The 16,966-nt window shown below is 35.0% G+C and overlaps 1 pseudogene across 1 annotated transcript; it reads right to left on the bottom strand.

The window, feature by feature from the left end:
- Nucleotides 1–257: 257 nt before the first annotated feature.
- LOC149832301 (3-ketoacyl-CoA synthase 4 pseudogene) lies at nt 258–2,738 on the bottom strand (annotated as a pseudogene). Its single transcript, XR_016433333.1, has one exon. The product of XR_016433333.1 is annotated as a 3-ketoacyl-CoA synthase 4 pseudogene (transcript).
- Nucleotides 2,739–16,966: the final 14,228 nt, after the last annotated feature.

Here is a 16,966-nt window from a genome sequence, read left to right as displayed (position 1 = left end):
CCCAACTTTTTAAGCTGAACAATTCCATTTAACATTTCAATAATTTAAATGCGAACAGACATACTACTCTGGAAAACACATATATGACTAACTTTATGCACATACTAACAATCTAATCAAGTCCATCTTTTTAAAGATTCACACTCAAGTGAATGTGGCAAGCCAAATCATGCATAGAGAGCAATAAAAAAGATAACATGTGCATGTATTCGTTGAATTGAATAATAAAAAGGTGAGGAAGAAGAAGCGGCTCTATCTTAGCAAAGCTCTAAAAGTCTCAATAGCACATTTACCACAAATAAGATCAGAGAGAACATACATCAAAGTCACAAGGTGAAACACACTGCAATGCATCTTGGACAGAATTCAACTTATACCAAGGTACAGTAATAGAACTCAGAGAAATAGACTAAGCTCTAAAACACAACTTGATTAACAACCACTGCATGGAAACAGGTAAGAGAAGAATACCCAACATCGGATGGGTGAATGAAGCCAACTGCTCACAGTTCCAACTAAGCTAACAAACCGCCTACATGGAATCGCATCCTCCTGCTGCAAGAGGAAGAAGAAGAAGAAGAAGAAGCACCTATATCTGCCTGTCTGATACAAACCAAGCCACCTCAATTGGCTCAGATGGGATACCGATCAATGCAATCCAACCACGGATTACCGGAAGACGGACCTACCGTCAGCAGCGCCTGCCAGACCGCACTGTTACATTTAAAGCCACTTCCGAACGCAATCTGCCAAATGCGGTGCCCCTGCAGCATCCGACCTTTGGCCTCAATGTAAGATAACTCGTACCAAATTGAGCTCGAAGAAGTGTTTCCCCATCGGTGCAGAGCCATCCTCGACGCCTCGACATGGACAGGAAGCAGCTGGAGGTTCTTCTCCAGTTCATCTATCACAGCCCTCCCACCAGCATGAATACAGAAATGCTCGAATGCGAGCTTGAAATCGGGAATGTACGGCTTCACCTTGGCATTGAAGAGCTTCTTGGCTACGAGCGTGGCAAAGAAGAGCAGCTGCTCGCTGAAGGGGAGGACCAGGGGGCCGAGCGTGGTGATGTTGGTCTTGAGTGCTCCTCCGGCGATCGCCATGAGATCCTTCGACAATGAAACACCAACCTTCCCTGAGTCATCCTGCTCTTGGTATACACACCGGAACGCATTGTCATCGGACCCCCGGTGAGTCCTGACCACATGAACCAGCCGGTACTTAGCCCGCATCCGATCGGAGGAGCGGTTCGAGAGCAGAACCGCGGCGCCACCCACGCGGAACAGGCAATTGGGGATGAGCATGGACTTCTTGTTGCCAAAGTACCAATTCTGAGTGATGTTTTCCATGCTCACCACCACTGCATAAGTGTTGCGGTGCACCTGCAGGAGATCCTTGGCGAGGTCGATCGCGATCACACCGGCACTACAACCCATCCCGCCGAGATTAAAGCTCTTGATGTTTCCCCTGAGCTTGTACTTGTTGACGATCATGGCGGAGAGCGAAGGCGTCGGATTGAAGAGGCTGCAATTCACCACCAGGATGCCGATATCCTTCGGCTTGAGCGAGGTGTTCGCAAAGAGCTTCTCGAGGGCGCCGAACATGACCTGCTCAGCCTCCTCCCGAGCCGAAGCCATGGACGGGCGGGGTGGGAGCGAATGCAGGGCCTCCGGGAGGTAGGTCTCCTCGCCGAGGCCGGAACGCTCGAGGATCTTGCCCTGGAAGTCGAGGGCTGGGTCCTCGAAGTTACCGGAGAGGCGGGAGTGCTCCATGAATAGGGAGAAGGAGACCTTGAGGTCAGGTGGAGGGGTGTAACAGGAGTAGTCAACAAGGTAAACGGGGCGGGGGCGGGTCATGATGTAGAGGGTGGAGCCGAAGACGAGGAAGGCGCAGCAGGCGATCACGCTAACCAGATTGAACTGGAGGTGCTGCCACAGTTGTCGGGCGTCTTCGGGGTTCATCTGGGCGACCTCCAAGACGATGACCACCATGAGCGGGATCAGCAAGAGGGTCAATAGGTGGGTGATGAGGTAATGGTACCCCAATTTCACGTACTTGAGGTTCACACTCTGAAGGAAATCCGGCAACCGGCGAGTGTGCTGCGGAGGCGGCGGCGCAGAGGCCGCATTGCCATTGCAGCTGCTGCCCATTTCTTCAGAACCACAACCACCACCACCACCAATGCTATATAAATGAATCAGAAGAAGCCTAAGAATGAACCGAAAGATATATTCGATTAGCGAAGGGTCTAACCGGTTTTGGGATAAATCAACACCACCAGCAGTCTTGGGATCAATATAACTGTTTCCTGTTGCAGCAGGAAGAGGCAATCTCCTCCTTGACCAACACAATTACCACCAAATAAACAATTGTATGTAGAAGCGAAAAATAAAGATTTGAAGAAAATCGATTCAGAAAGATGGGGTGGGGCAATCTCCTTGGATTCCTAAGATATAAAAATCACCACCACCACCAAAAATGAAATAGTATCAGAGTGAGAGGAGGTAAATCTTTTTTGGTTTCAAAGCACCACCTCCACCAAGATGCGATAGTTCCAGAAGGTAATATAAAGGCCGACAAGGAGCACCTGCGCCTGCTGAATAAATACGCAACCTCTTTTGTGCATAGAGAGGAAAAGAATGGTGAAAGAGAGAGAGATCCACTGCACCAGAAAACCCCAAAATGCAGAAGTCTCTCTCTCTCTCTCTCATGAAAATGAGCAAATGGCCAACCCCAAATTCAACAATGCAACCCACACAGCAGAGATTTTTGAGTTATTTTCCAGAATTATTTAGTATTTTTAATGAAATTACCTATGCACAACTGTTGACCACGCTTTCATTTGACAGAGAGGTTAACCTGAAAGTCGGAAGCTTCCAGGAAAATGGATAAGGATTAACTAGTCATTGTCTCATTTAAAACGGGATCTAAAATGGAAAAAAAAATCCTTTGCATTTTTAGTGCCAACCTGTCTATTATCAGATATGGCTATGCAATGCCATATAAGCAATTATTGGATCTCATTCCTGTTTTTTTTTGGGGGGGGGTCGGGGGGTGTTGGGTTGTTTCTTTAAACGGGGTTTTCAATAGTACAACAAGGCCTTCCACACACACACCAGTTTGGCTGGAAAATCTCTTTTGAAGTTTTCAAAATTCAACGAGACCTCACCTACCTCCCTTCGAATTCGGACGATTTTATTACCTATATCTGTTCTACCATAAATCAGAAGATGCAGATGCAAAAAGGAAAGGTTGGTACCCACTTTACCAATTGATGCAGAGGGTCTCAATTGTGTACGTAAATTCAGCTCTGCTGCTGCTGCTGCTTGTGAAAGCCATTCAGCAGCTAAACGTTTGCACTTTGTGACTGCTGACAGTACCAATTGCATTTGTTTAGTGTGATAAGATCCGTTGGGCTTTTGCTTGTTTCACTACTGAATCTAAGGCACATGCCACATGCATGGTGATGAGGTGTGATAGGGCAACTGGCTGTAGCACGTTGATTTGATGCGAATCTATTTACTTTTTTTGACTAATTTCTTACTACATACATCTTTTTGGAATTCCATGTCAGGTATCACTTTTTTTAAAATTTTAAATAGTGACTAGTTTTTTTTTTACACTGGCTAAATGAAAACCTGTTCTAAGCTATATATTTATTCTTACTAACCAACGTGAGCTAAATATTTTAAAGAGAAGTTTTCAAAAAGGAATCTAAAGTTTGGGTTTTAATAAAAAAGGCACTTAAGTTTTGAAAAAAATTTAAAAGTACACCTAACAAATATCGTGGTTAATTAAAAAAGGCTCAAGAGTTTACTATGGTTAAGTTTTCTGTTAAATGTGATGTAGAATTATCATTTTACTCCCAACATCATATTTTAAAAAATGTACTTAAAAATGAAGAAATGTGTCTTTGAAGGGTTCACTAGTAAATTAACTCGCTTAACTCATCTTGAATTAGTAATAACCTAGGTTAAATGGATGAAAGTTTGTTTTTTAATAATGGTGCAAAATTATAGGTGTCTTTTTAAAAAAATTTAAAACTTAGGTGTGTTTTTTATTATTGCCCAAACTATCGGTGTGCTTTTTTAAATTCCCTATTTTAAAATACTAAAAATACCTTTTTACTTTATCCTTGAGTTAAATATTGTTAAATACTTTAGTTAAATATATTTATCTTTGATCTGATGCCAAATTCAAATATATGCTAGCCAAAACTGAAAATATTTACTTTCAACTTTGGGTCGAAACCAATGTTATTAAAATTGGTCTAAACCAGCTTGAATCGGCCGAACGACAATTCAAAAGGGGTCGATTCAATTCATTCTTTTAATATATTTTAAGAGAGTTAAAAAAATTAATATTTATCATTTTTTAATGATGCGTTATTTGATGGTAAAAAGTTGATTGATTCAACTCGATTCATTTTTTTTAAGAAATCAAGTTTTAACAACATTGATCAAAACTCTGATCTGATCTGTTTTGGTTGTTCATTTGAGGGTGGGTAGATATAACATGTAAAATCAAAACATGTATTTTTTTTAGAATAAGGGTAAAAATAAAAATAAAAAATTAAAGTAAACCTAGATGGCACTCACTTTTGGCACCATTTCGTGTTTTAGTCGAGACTAGAGAAATATGTCAAAACATTGTCAAATCAATACTCAAAATATGTCAAACATGGCCACTTTAAGCTTTTGTTGCCTAAAAAGTTAGACGCCTTAGTCAAACTCCTTGTCTAAATTATCGGCTGAAAAATTCTGGCATCACGTAAGTTGTATTCTAAAAAATTTAAACAACACGATTTCAACCAAACCTAAAAAAAACAAAACTCTCAAGAAAACAGTCAAATGGCCATGTTTGTTATATTTTATAGTTTGCAGTCAGTTATAGTATTTATAATAAAAATTAGTGCCACAAACGTTTTCGGTGGTGGTGGTGGGAGGTGAACTCGAAGTCCTTGTTGTCTATTGCGAAAAAACCTCAAGACTATATCAGAAACGTCAAAAAAAAAATGTTGCCGGCCTATGACTGTATCAAGGAATTACAACAAATTTTTTTTTGAAAAAATATGATACGACAACTCATGATGATAGTCAGGTCAACAATGGTACTGCCATGTGTGCATTTACGGAGGTGAACATGGAGTTAAAAAAAAGAAAAAGGTTAAAGACTATAGTGGCCCCTCCCCCCCACATGACCCCGGCTGGTGATGCAATCATTCATCTTTGAGAAACTTTAGTATAGCTCCCTTGACAATCTACCGCTTGTACTATGAAAAAAAAAAGACTGAATAAATGTCCAACTTATTTAAAACATGCTCAAATTGATGTTTGAGTTTATTTATGTTGATTTAATCATAATTATCACAGTTAACTATTTCCACATAACAAAAGAAAATAATAGTTTTTGCTTTTTTCTTTACAAAAAGTATACATCTCTCTTTTAGAGGGCAAAACTGCCATCTTTTTTTAGTTAAACACTGATAATTGTTACTCGTGATTAAACTGACATAAATAAACTTAGGTTGCCTATTTGAATCATTTTTAGGCATTTATTCAAAAAATTTGATATACAAGAAGTTAAACATAAAACTGTCATAGCTTAGGCGGCTATATGTAAACTTCTTTATACTGATGGATGCCGTCTCTAAATTTTTTTTTTCCTTTTTTGTAGATTTCTGTTCTTTGGAAAATTGGTTAAGTAATCACCTGAAGTTGCCCAGAAATCCATGCAAAATAAGAAAGAACATGAATTATTTATTGTCAGAATTGCTAAGAAACTGCTGTTGCTGCTTTGACAGCATAGAAGTAGAGGATAATATGATAATAATTGTGTAGTACCTTTGTAATGAAAACTTATTCATGGGCTAATCCTCCATTCTCACACTGGTAAAGTGATAGGTCCGGTATGAACTGTGGCCTGGATCAGAATGACTTGTCTCTTTAAAAATTCATACATGCAAATTCCAACTAAACTTGATTTGCTATTTTATGCTCTTGCCCATCATTATCTACACGACCCCCACGTCCTTTAATCTTTTGAGCAAAATTGTTTGATTGTTGTAATAATCATGAGTATCTAACTTTGGCTTATAGCAACATTGGGAACAAAATTTTATTTTATTTTATTTTATTTTGGGTTCCACAGCAAACAAAGTTGTCGACTAAAAAAAACTTCTCATTACTTGCTTTACAAGCTGGGAAAATGGGCATTGTCCTAGCTCGTACAACCAACGTTGTTGGGATTTGGGATCAGGTGATACTGAAAATGACCAAAAATGGTGATTTTTTAAATTTTCACTCTCATTATGGTGCTACCCAGTATCACCGCGTGGGAGAGTCTTTTAAGGTACGTTTGATGGCTTGTCCGGGTTTGACGAAATGAATAAAAAGAACGGAACAAAACATTGGTTTTGTTTGTTCTGTAACAAGTGTTTCAAGTTCAATGTTTGTTTGGTCCGTACTCAAATGCTATGTTGTAAATGTCGGTTGTTTGATGACAATGTGCAGGCAACTTGGACAATCATGGGTCAAATTATTTTGTTTTGGATTGTATGACTCGATCCGTCTATCATTTTACATGTTTTAATAAATTCATTATGGTTTTTTGCCTGGATATGGATCCAATTACTAAATTATATTTTAAATCATGATTTTTTGCCATGAATATGGATTTTGAATTAAATTTTTGCCTTGAATATAGACCTTGAATGTCATTTTTGCCCCGAATATGGATTTTGCTTCAAATAAAGATCTCAAATTGGACATTTGCCTCGAATATGGATCTCAAATTGGATATTTGGCCCAAATATAGATTTTTGCCTCGAATATGGATCTCGAATTGGATATTTACCCTGAATATGGATCTCAATTTGGATTTTTGCCCCGACTATGAATCTCAAATTGGATTTTTGTCCTGAGTATGGATCTCTAATTAGATTTTGCCTCGAGTATGTATATTTTTACCCAAGTCACATTCGAATAATCATAATACTAACTATGTTTTTACCCAAGCCACATGCACGCGTAGAATTTGGCCAAGATGCCTTTAGCATTGAAAAAATCATTGTTTTTTTACTAAACAATTTAATTGATTAGAAAGATATGGGTACCCACCTAGTGGAAAAGAGAATAAAAAAAATTGAACATAATCATCGAGTTTTTTATGAACTTGGTCATGTTTCATGTGATGCCAAACGCAAGCTTAGACTCAATTAAGAATACCTTTGTTCAAAAAACGTGTCTTGGAACCTAGTGTTTCATCTTGATTTGGATTAGATGTTACATCTGATACTCAACACAATTTGAATCCCATTAGTCGGATTGGATGAGACCTGTACGATGGTATCCTAAAAAAGATCAACATGGTTCATAATTCTTGACCTTCAATACTAGCACAACACAATCATCATTTTAAAATGATAATTTATCAAGTATTACTATATCCTTAATTATGTTATTTATTACTGCCAGATTCTGGATCTGAACTTTTTGATTTATTCAGGTATCACTGATCTTTATGCCCATGTTGTTGTGGATAATGAAGCAGCAAAGAAATTGTATACTAAGAGCGGTTTTGTTTATGAGAGTGATGAACCAGCATGGCAAGCAAGATTTTTAGGACGCCCTCGACGAATTCTTCTATGGACTGACCTCTCCAAAATCTGATTCTTAATAGATTGAGGCAAATCACATGTGGCCATCTATGCAGAACATGAAACAGAAGTCATATTTTAATACCTCAAAGATTAGTGGATTGCATCCAGTTATCCTAATGGTATGGTTTTCAAGCCAGTGTGATAGTAACTTATCATATTTTTGTAGCTATTTATGTGTAGGGCGTTGTCTCTTTTCTTTGTAAATGTTGACTAAAAAATATCTTTGAACTAATAATCTTCATTGTAATTTTTACAATGTAAAATCACCAATTAGTTGTATGATTATTATAAATCTGTTATTCCTCATTGATTGCATCTTATATTTGATCGAATTTAAAATCCTTTGAAGAATGGAGCTTTATATATTAAGAAGGTTCTTTTTTTCTGCTCCGATAGAAGGTTAGGCTCTTCAGAGTCTTCTAATTGGTCTTGACAACTTTTGGCTCACAGTTATGTATCTTATTTTGTGATCTCATAGCATGTTTATCTTGCCTGAAATTGGTAGTTCTTAAGGAAGCAAAAGACAACACCATGTTGCTTGTTGACAATCAAAACTTTCAAAGAGCAATGTCTAAAAATGCATTATAAGCTGAAAGCTATTTGAATGAGATCACTTTAAAGAAAACGTGTACATGGTATAAAAACACAGAGAAAAAGCTAATGGAGAAATTGATGTTGAGCAATGCGACCCACTGATGGAATGAGTGACTTGATGACAATTATATCTTACACTTTTAGGAAAACTTATAGGAAGTCTCTATGTACATAGATATGTGTAGGGTACTTGGTTAGACCATATACTTCAGTCATATTACTATGCAGTATGCAGCATAAGTGTACCATTGCTGGTGCTCTGTTTAGGTTGCACAGATTAATCCTCTGATGTACCGACTGTTGGATGTTGGACCTTATTGAAATAACAAGATCACTCCAGTTTTGGAAACACAAAATCGCAACCCAACTCACACAGTTTCAGTTTTCAATTCTTTGCTACATTTGGTTCAGAGTCTCAGGCTCTTTTCTATGAAACACAAGAACACGATATCTTATGAATCTCGAAACATATATCACAACAATCGAACCAAGACTAAGAAACTCGCAGACAAGAAGCAGAACTCGATAGGAGTCTAACTCAAAAACTCCAACCCAGCTGAGACCAAAAACCCCGCACAGAATCGATGGAAGCCCTAAAGAAACAAACTCCTACGAAATTGAGTCTCAACAAACACAGGAACCCTTTTCGCCATGGATCTAGGGCACACACACACACACACACACACACACACACACATATATATATATATATATATATATATATATATATATATATATATATATATATATAAAGAGAGAGAGAGAGAGAGAGTCGAAAGAGGATCAACATTATCACTCATGAAGATCAACAAAATGTTGAACCCATGAACCGAACAAAATAGAAAACAAAACTAAAATATAGAAATAGAGAGAGAGAGAGATGGTACAATCTATTGTTGGGTGCTGGTTAAGGAAGCTTTGCTCTACAGGGAGAGGAAAACACCATTCCAATGGTAGTGGGAAAAGGTCGGTCACTCAGCAAAGAGAGAGATGCATCGACGAGCGCAGTTTTTTTTTGTCCCCTCCGTTCTTGTTCATTTTGTAACATGGGGGAAGGTGGACCGAAAATAACAAACAATTATGGAGTCCAACGTTTGTCTGCTTTCGCTGTTCCTAGCGAGATTTCTATCCGAATCCCACTGGGAACCGCGAATCAAACATGCTCTTAAGCTCCTCCCTCTCAAGGACATTTTTCGTAATACCACGGCTTTTTTTTTCAAGGGCATTTTTGTACCAACATAGTTTTTATGGTATGGACATTCCTTGTGTGGTGGATATCACCTGATCCATCCCAACCTCTGTGACAAATATCGCAAGATTTTATAAAAATCTAGTCGATATATCACCAGAAATTGCTTGAAAGTTTAAAACGGCAATTTTTCGCAAGATTTTCAAACTGTGACAAATACTGTGATATAGATATTTATCGTGAAAACCCTCAAGTTTTTTATTTTTAAATGTGTTTTATTTATATTTTCTTATAAAATTTATTTTTTCTATTTTTTAATTTATTTTTTATTCCCAAGTTTTTGCTAAAAAATGCGAGATTTATGAAAAATTTCAAAATCCTAGACTTTTTTTTTTCCTGCTGAGATTTTTGCTATTTTTAACTTGTGTCATCATCCCTGCCAATGTTGCCTGAAGCCAACTATTAAGTTGTATAAGCTGATACCAATACTCAAGTGAATCTTTTTGTATAGGCCAAAAAAAAATAATAAAACATTAAGTGTCAATCAGAAAGTGACATGGGTTAAAACCATTATAAAATGAAATTTAAAATAAAAATATCTTTTATATTTATTAAAAAATAGCCGATTCAGGGGTGATGCATATCGACCAATACACAGATGCTGACAACATTGATCCCAACCACAACCAACCAATAATGGGAATACGAGTCAGAAGCCCTTCCTGGTGTGTGTGTGAGCGCATGCATGCATACCCACACAGCCAATTTCTTAATGTATTATAGTTTTACTGTAAATTTGAAAAATAATAATAATTTGCACACGAAGGCTCGTCTCGTTCGGTAGGGGTGACTGGTAAACAACACTAAGTTGATGGGATGTAACAAGTTTAAATTCCATACATTTTACTCCTTCCTATCGAGGAGGAAGAAGCCAGGTGTACTTCTTAGTGAGCAAAGAAGACCTCAAGTTTGACATTGATGAAGGCTTTAAACATTCAAATTTGTATAGATTTCATTGTATGCAAATTTGTAAAGAGTTCAAGCATCCAAATCTTTTGGTTATAGGAATTTAGCAACCTTGGCTAAATCAGGTGCTTATAAGTATTGGAAGGACCATCGTCCGGACTGGAGGCCCAGAATAAAGACTAAGTAGGGGTCTGACAAAACCTAGCTTGATTGTCGGAAGAAAAAAAAGACCTGGGTTTGGTGTTGATGAACTTGAGAAGCAAGGTACGCGGGGTCCTGTGCCAAGCTGAAGACCCAGGTTCCAATCTTTCTGTCACATGGGATTTAAGAGATATCTGGTAGGGGTCTGCCTAACCCCAACTTGCCTTTCAAAAAAAAAAAACTTGAGAAGCAAGGCAGTTCTTTTTAGTATTCTTTTTTTTTTTAAAACAAGATGGCTGTAAAGTAGTCATCTTGAAAAAACAAAAACAAAATAAGAAAAATGATCATGTTCACCTAATCACCAAAGTTTTGGGTCTAATTCATGTGCACATGTGATCGTTGCAATTTTTTTTTCTTTTTTTTTAGGGAAAGAGAAAACTCTCGCAAGGTCTCGCTTGACATTTTGAAAAGATTTTAGAAATTTACTCGTCTTCGTTTTATAAATTTGCATGAAAATAGAGAGACGGGGTTCTATCGTCGGTACAAAGTTCAACTGTTCCTGATGCCTTTACCAGGGTTAATTGAACCAAAGATCGAATGTTATGCCTTTAACTTATTCAAATTTGCCTAAAAAAACATTCTAAGTTCTAAATGCATATAGAATCATGCTTGTACTATGATTTTTGAACTTGAAAGTATGCATGCTTTTGAAAAAGTTGCCTTAATTTGAAAAATATTTAAAAATATTTAAAAACTGAATTTTCAAGTGATTTTCGAAATTCGATTCGAGAATGTATTTGATAAAATTGTTTGAAAACAGATTTGAAATAGACTTGAAATGATTTCGAAATTGATCTGAAATCACTTAGAATTATTTTGAAATTAAAACTCGAAATTGATTGAGTTTGAAATCGAAATTGAAAGAAGAATTGAAAATTGAATTTAAAGTTGAAAGTTGAACTTGAAGTTGAATCTTGAGATTGAAGTTGAATAATTCGAAATTGAAATTGGAATAAAATTGAAGTTGGAATTCAGATTTGGAAATGAAGGATAAATTGAAAAACTTAGAATTGAAATTGAAATTTGAGATTGAAATCGGATTTGAAATTGAAATCAAAATTAGAATTTTAAAACAGAATTTGAAATAGAAATCGAAGTTGAAAATTGAGCTTTGGATTGAAAATTTGAATTTGAAAGTCAACTTTAGATTTGAAATTGGAAATTGAGATTGAATTTAAAAATTGAAATTGGGAATTGAAATTGAACTTGGAACTTTAAAAAGAATCAAAATTGGAAATTGAAATTAAAGTTTGAATTTGAAAGTTGAAATTGGAAATTGAAATTTGAAATTGAACTTTGGAATTGAAATTCGAAATTAGAATTTGGAATTGAACTTTGAAATTTTGAAATTAGAACTTGGAATTGAACTTTGAAATTGAAATTCAAATTTGGAATTAAATTTTGGAAATAAAATTAAAATTTAGAATTCAAAATGAAATTCAAAATTTGATTTGGAATTAAAGTTGAGAATTGAAATGAAATGAAATTCAGAATTAAGAATTGAAATTTTAGAATAGAAAATTTGAAATTGAATTTGAAATGAAAATAGAATTCGAAATTTAGAATTTTGAAAGAAATAAACAATTGAATTTTGATATTTGAAATTGAAATGAAATTCAAAGTTGAAATTTAAAATTTTGAAAATGGAGAAAATAAAAAAATAGAAATTGAAAATAGATATTTGAAATAGGATTTAAAATTGAATGAAAATGAAAATGAAAATGAAATTTGGAAATTAAAAAAAAATGACTTTGAATTTAGAAATGAAAATTATTTTGAAAATCACTTAGAAATTTGAAAATAATTTGAATAATAAAAAATGATGCAATTCTATCTTAAATGATGAATATGCTATTTCTTTGAAAAATTATTGGAATTTTAAAGAGAATTTTATACTTTATAGAATTAAAACAAGATTAATTTTTATATATTCATGACTAGGGCCACATATATACTTTAATTTAATCTTCATTTAAAATTTTAATAAAAAGAAAGAAAGAAACGGTTTTGTGCCTTTATAAAATTAAAATAAGATTAATTTTTAATATATTCATGACTAGGGCCACAAATACATTTTAAATTAACCTTTATTTTAATTTAAATAAAAGAAGAAAATAGAATTATTATGAAAGAGATGATGATTTTCCAAAATGACCTAAAAGTGTAGGTAAAATTTTTTTATTTAATAAAGAATAATAACTCTAAGTATTATTCGTATTCCAACTAGGGCAAAAAATATAAACTTAGTTTTATTTATCCTTTATTAAATAGTGCACGTGTCATTCGTGTTTTTCACGATGTATTTTAGAAATAAATGAAAAAATACAATAATTAATTATGAGAAAATTATTTATATGCTCATTCATTCTAAACTAAGCATAAAATAAAAAATTTCATTAATATAATTATTACAACCCTTGAATAAATTACATTAATTGAAAAGAAAGAAAGAGAAAATCCTACAAAATGAGCAAACATGTTAAAAATAAATGTAGGCATTTATGGATTTTCTTCAATTATTGAAAAATTGAAGAAAATTCATGATTTAGCTTTTTTATGCCCCAAAAAATAAAGAAAAATAAAAGAAAATTAAAAAGAAATGCAAATGATGTATGGCCTTTGCAAAAGTATTTCAAAATATATTTTCAGAGTTTAATATTTTTGAAATTGGGGTTTAAAACATATAAATTCATTTTACAACTTGAATTCAAAATGAATTTAACCTTGAAATTGAGGTTTTAATGAAAATACATTAAAAATGATTAAAATTGTAACGCCCCAAAATTCTAACTCAAAAATACATGTCAATTTTTTCTTTTTTTTTCTAAATCACAGCGAAAATATTCTTTTAGTTCAAGTCAGATAAGTTGGGCGAGTTACAGGTATTGAAACAATGAATCATACCATGCAAAAATTGGAATCATTTATTCAGTACTCAATTTATTTATGGTAAAACAATCAGAGTGGTAATGATAAAGCGATGACAAATGTCAACAATATTTGAAAAGGATCAGATGGTTCACATGGCTCCCCGCAGCAATTTTGCAACAACTTCGTAGCTCATTTCACTGCATCTGTAAAACAGTAATATCAAAGGGTCAAACTCCCCCCGAGTCTCAGTAGAAAATTACATTGACATTGTATGCATACATAAATAAGCACGAACAAGTATGCAAGTCAATAAATAATCATCCAATTATCAGAACAAATAGTTGAAATTCAAGAAAATACTTTGTCACTACATATCATGTTGTAACAGTAGTATCGTCATCAACACCAAAACATTAAAAGCATGAGCATAAATACAACTGCATGTGACCTAAAATGAGTCTACTCCACAAATGCTTTGTTTTACTTGTTTATAGAGTGACTGTCTCAGGCACACGAGAAGTGCACAAGTTCAACCCATGGGGTAGCATATATATTCATCCCGTTATATCAAATTCTATGTCGAGATGACATTAGGCATCACCATCCTCATTAAGTATGTTTTTTTGTTCACTTTCAAAACACATGCTCAACATTCATGCAAGTATCCATTTAACAAAAGTAAACGATGTACTTATGAAATATAAACTTTTGATGTAATGTACATCTATATTAGTCATTAGGAAATCATTTATAACATAACCATGAAATGTTCTAGCTGCTCAAAAGAAATGAAACTTACAACATAACTATCATGGTCGATCAAAAGGCATTGGCATAGTACTCGCAAGAGCTAACAGACTGGCTTGACCAGCCATTTTCTCACTGCAAACTCAAGGAAATAAATATAAATACCATTGAGCTAGATTAAGGGCACACCCAACCATACCCTACTTTGAGTCCAACCGAGTAATGAAAGGTGCATACCTGAATTGTTATGATAGTTATGGCTGGTAACCTGGTCCAACTAGGTAGAAATAATTTAGTAATGTTAGGCCTTTTTGACTGACACAGGGATTGACCACCAAGAACTTGGAAAAGAATAAATTATATTCATAGTGGCACCTTGAAGAACATATCATCCCATGAACAAAGAAAAGGGGAGAAGAATAATCACGTGGCCTAGTCCCTGATTTAGTAAAAAAAAAAAACAAGTTCGTTACATGGTCAATGACTGCACACTTGCCAACAATGATCCCCTTTCTAAATCACCTTCTTTGAAGCTCTGTGTGGCCCAACAAGCAATAGGTTGTAAGAGACGTGGTAGTATATCATAGTTGCAATTTCAAGTCGATTTAGCCTCAAGCGTATAATCGTTTCTATTAACACTTCAAAGGGAATCAAACCGAGGTTGCGTACAGTTTGATAGTATCCAAAAATGCCTAAATAAGATTAGCAAGAAAATAAAACCAAGCGAATCAACAACTGAATCTACTTTAACAACAATAGAGGTTTCAATGTAACGCCTCCTATCTGCGTGTTGTTTTATACTCAAGATAGCAATAAAAAAAACTAATATAGTACAGAATCGTAAGGGGTGTCAATTCGAACCCAATGAGGGTCAGATTTGGTGTCAAGAGAAGAGAACAAAATTACAGATTTTGAACAAGAAACAACGATATTCCAGTTCAGGGAAAATTCATCTAAACCATGGTTGCCACAACAAAAAAATACAGATTTAAAGAGTGTCAAGCATGTTCACAATATTATACACAGCAAAGCCCTAAAAGAATTCAAGCTTTAATGATGTTAAATAGAAATATTACACATAAGAGATTTTAGCATGTATTTTCTGTCGTGGATGGTTTAAGATCTGAACCGACATAGATTTCTAACAAAAATAAATGAAAAAGAACACAAATATGGCATGTGTGTCCTCTAATAGACACCATCATATTCGCATCATATAGAACACTTAACAAGAACAAAAGATAACATAGGAAAACTTAACAATCAGGTAAGGTCCATATGCATCAGATTTAAATCAAACCCAATAACTAAGCATAAAAAAAAGAATCATCACATATATTGCTATATTACCAATCTTAGGGTTTTGAGGCTTTTCCAAAAAAATGACTTTCTTTCAAGAGACATTAGCATATCAGTTATAACATGAATCACAGACATTAAATATTGATTTAACATAAATAAAACATCAATGAATCCTTTAAAATCGTTAAATATAATTTATACACAAGGATCTTGGTTTTTTTTTAAGCCTTTGCTAAAAAAAATGTTTTTCAAAAAAAAAAAAACTTCATACCTCATCCAAAGCTTTTCAACTCTTTGAAATAACTCCATGGTTGATGTTAAGATCATAACCAGATATGGAACATCCTACGTGTATAAGCACCCTTGTGCTATGCATGTAAACAAGGCAATGTAAAACCTACCTCCAAAAATTCGGTTTGGAGAAGGATGAAAAATGCGTTAGATGTAGGCTACCACCTCCTTGTTGCAGATCCAATGGTTGCAACCAATGCTACAAAGTGTACCTAAGGGGTGGTAAGAGAGAGAGAGAGAGAGAGAGAGAGAGAGAGAGAGAGAGAGAGAGAGAGAGAGAGAGAGAGAGGGTCAAAATCATGTAACATGATTTCCCTAAGTTCCTTCCCTATTTTAACTCCCTAAAAGTAGCATTTCAAAATCTTTTGAAATCTCCATGAACCGTCCACCCACTCCCACGGTTTGTGGGCATAGAGCATTTCCCTTAATGCCACTCACCTCCTTTGCTAAATTTTCTTCTAACTTCTACCATCTTCTCTTTTGTGGTACCCATCATCTCATGTTACATGGGATTCTCCTCATCTTTTGATAAAGTGAGAGGAGTAGCAACTCTTTTCACATTTTTGGTGGAGAAAAAGCCAAAAATGTAGGCTAAAACCTTGAGCCCACAATTTTACCATTTCTATAAGGTAAAACGTGACATTTTTCTGCAAAAAGGTATTCCGCGCACCAAGGGTTTTGAACCGTAGTCTTCCACCAAAGGGGCAACGAACCCCACCACTTGTGCTATCATTGATTTTGTTGCAAGGTGTCTCAACTTTATTATATTGATCCCTTTTTAAGTTGTTCTGGATTCCATGTAAAAAGGAAATATGTTTCTTTTCTACATAGGCGCACCATGGGTTTTAAACTAGGGTTGTGGCTCCACACAACCGTGCATCCTACCATTGCACCACACCACCACTTGTTTGATTTTGCAAAGAAAATTTTTATATGTTTTCTTGAGACGTTTCCCTAATTGATGGATTTTTGCATTTCCGTGCGGGTTTTTCTCAAGTCTTCCCATCTCTGCACTATCTTTCATTTAATGTGCTTAAGATCTCACTCTATCACCCTAGAATAATCAAATTCCTTAATTTACCCTCATGAATAGGGTTAGATCTTCAGATCTCACTAAAGTCTGGATCCAAGTCCCATTTCTAGTA

This window comes from Nuphar pumila, chromosome 7, assembly GCF_984573655.1.
Source record: "Nuphar pumila chromosome 7, dmNupPumi1.hap1.1, whole genome shotgun sequence".
NCBI classification, from domain to species: domain Eukaryota; kingdom Viridiplantae; phylum Streptophyta; class Magnoliopsida; order Nymphaeales; family Nymphaeaceae; genus Nuphar; species Nuphar pumila.
This window is presented reverse-complemented; position numbering and strand designations above follow the sequence as displayed.